The sequence below is a fragment of the Cynocephalus volans genome, chromosome 8, assembly GCF_027409185.1.
Source record: "Cynocephalus volans isolate mCynVol1 chromosome 8, mCynVol1.pri, whole genome shotgun sequence".
Classification (NCBI taxonomy): Eukaryota; Metazoa; Chordata; class Mammalia; order Dermoptera; family Cynocephalidae; genus Cynocephalus; species Cynocephalus volans.
In genome coordinates, this window is record NC_084467.1 from 96,536,087 (window position 1) to 96,539,132 (window position 3,046).

Below are 3,046 nucleotides of genomic sequence, written 5' to 3' on the forward strand. Positions count from 1 at the left end.
ATTTGGAAAATTCTCACCCTTTCTCATATTGCAAAATATGAGAAAGCATGTTCTAAAGACATTGGCAGTTTAAACTGAAAGGGTTGGAGATGGGATAAAATGAAGGAAGGCTGTTGGACTTCTTGGATTTGACAGGATGGGATGATAGAGCTTATTTGGCTGTGCACATGCACTATTCTTCAAGAAGAGGAAAAAACGAACCCTAAGGCAATTCAGAAATCATCAGGGCCACTCCTTTGGTTTCAATAGGCCAGATGGCCTCCACGTGAAGTCTTGGGGCGAGACCCAAGCCTGGCAGAGCCTTGTAAGTGACACTGCCACCCCAGTGGGCCTGGAGGACAGAGCATAGAACCAAAAAGCATCATTCTCAACCCTTAAGATCTAATGGAATTTGATTTGCTAAATTTTGGACTTGCTTGGGATCTGTCACTCCTTCTTTCATCCCTATTTCTCACTTTTGGAATGGGAGTCTCTCCTCTGCCTGTTTTTTGGAAGTCTAATTCATGGGTTCACAGCTAGACAGGAATTTTGCCTCAGGATGAATCCTACTTTGAGTCTCACATCTGATTTAAATGATATTTAGATGAGACTTTGGACTTTAGACTTTGGAGTTGATGCAGGAATGAGTTAAGACTTTTGGGGCTGTTAGGATGGAATGAATGTATTTGGCATGTGAGAAGATTGTGAATTTGGGGGGCCAAGAGCAGATATATGGACTGAATGTTTATGTCCCCTCAAAATTCATATGTTGAAGCCCTACCCTCAATGTTATTGTATTAATCTATTTTCTGTTGTTTATAACAGACTGCCTGAAACTGGGTAATTTATAAATGACAGAACTTATTTCTTACAGTTTTGGAGGCTGGTGCTGTGGATTGATTGAATTGTGTCTCCCAGAGTTCATATATTAGAAGCTTAACTCCCACTGTAACTGTTGAAGGTGGGAAATCCTATTATGGTAATTGAAAGATGAGGCCTTGAAGAAGTAATTAGATTCTGAGGACCATGCCTAGTGAATGGATTAAAAATGGTGGTCAGGGGCATGGTTTTAAAAGAAGAGTACATGAGAGGTTAGTCTCTCTCTGCTCTGCCATTTTCTGCCATGTGAGACCCCTGGGTCACTGTTGCCACCACCAAGACCCTCACCAGATGTTCCTTGGACTTTGTACTTCCAAGCCTCTGAAACTGTGAGCAGTAAATTTTGTTTTCTTTATAAATTACCCAGTTCCAAGTATTTTGTTATAAGCAACAGAAACAGACTAATACAGCTGGAAAGTCCAAGGTCTCAGAGGGCACATCTGGTCAGGGCCTTCTCTTGGTGGGGAACTCTCTGCAGAGTCCCACAGTGGTGCAGGGTATCACATGGCAAGGACTTAGTGAGAGCACACTAACATGCTTCCTCCTTTCCTTATAAAGCTTCAAGTGCCACTCCCATTTATCATTAACCCATTAACCTATGAAAAAATTAATCCATTCAGAATGGCAGAGTCCCCATGATCCAATCACCTCCCAAAGACCCCACCATTCCAATACCATGGTCTGATTTCCCACTCTCTTAACACTGTTACAATGGGGATTAAGCTTCAGTGCATTTGGGGGGACATTAAAACCATGGAAGTGATGCTATTTGGAGATAAGGCCTTTGGGAGGTAATTAAGGTTAGATGAGGCCATGAGGGTGTGACCCTTATGATGAGATTAATGCCCTTATAAGAAGACACACCAGAGAGCTTGCTCTCTCTGCCACGTGAGGACTCAGCAAAAAGACAGCTGTCTACAAGCCAGGAAAAGAGCACTCACCATAACCGAACAATGCTGGCACACTGCTCTTGGACTTCCAGCCTCCAAAACTGTGAGAAAATAAATTTCTTTTGCTTAGGCCACCCAGTATATGGTATTTTGTATGGCAGCTTGAGCTGACTAAAACAGAGCTCATGGCAAGCCCCAGTGAGAAAATCACACCACAGTCCCTGGATTCTGGAGCAAAGCCATGCCATCTACAGCAGAGAATTATAGGAGGGTACCTCAAAAAGTTTGCAGAAAAATAGAATTAATACATGTTACAAATCTTTCCATGAACTTTTGAAGTACCCTCATAAACATTTTAAGAACCAGCTCTTAGTGTGATACTGAACCTTAGTGGAGACAGAACACTTAACCACAGGGCACTAAGAAACCACATATCGAGAACTGCCTAATATGGCTTAGGTTCTATTGGTTCAGGTGGACCCAGCAGCATCCGTTATATGATAGAAATGGTACATCTGGGATCAAGCCCAAGGAAGATCAAAGGGCTCTTGTAAGGGCCGGCCTGTGGCTCACTTGGGAGAGTGTGGTGCTGATAACACCACGGCCATGGATTTGGATCCCTATATAGGAATGGCCGGTTAGCTCAATTGGAAGAGCGTGGTGCTGACAACACCAAGTCAAGGGTTAAGATCCCCTTACCGGTCATCTTATTAAAAAAAATAAAATAAAATAAAATAAAAGGGCTCTTGTAAGCTTCATAACCAGGTAGCCTAGACAACCATGTCACCCACCACAGCTGCACCAATACCATGGCCAGCTGAAGGAGGAGGAATAAAGCATGAGTTTGGTTAATGGATGGGTCAGCTTGGTTTGTGGGTGCAAGCCAAAATTAGAGGGGTGGCTGCATTATAATCACATTCTTGAGTTGCTTTGAAAAGTAGCAGAGAGGGAAAATCTTCCAGTGGTTGGAGCTGCAAACATTGTCCCTGGTCATCTACCTTGTGTATAAGGAGGTGCAGACCAAAGTAAGAATATATACAGATTCTTGGACAGGAGCCAATGGCCTGGACTTCTGGTAGGGGCCCTGGAAAGAAAAGGACTGGAAAACCAAAGACAAGGAGGTCTGGGGTAGAGTCATGTAGATGAATATACAGGAGTGGGCATGAAGTGTGAAGATTTTTACATCATATCTTGCATCCACCAGGGAAGAGGCACTAAACAATATACAGGAGTGGGCATGAAGTGTGAAGATTTTTACATCATATCTTGCATCCACCAGGGAAGAGGCACTAAACAAC

The 3,046-nt window shown here is 43.2% G+C and overlaps 1 non-coding gene across 1 annotated transcript; it reads left to right on the top strand.

Annotated features, from left to right (window-relative positions):
* Positions 1-2,380: 2,380 nt before the first annotated feature.
* On the top strand, positions 2,381-2,453 carry TRNAV-GAC (transfer RNA valine (anticodon GAC)). Its single transcript has one exon. It is a non-coding gene; the product is annotated as a tRNA-Val (tRNA).
* Positions 2,454-3,046: the final 593 nt, after the last annotated feature.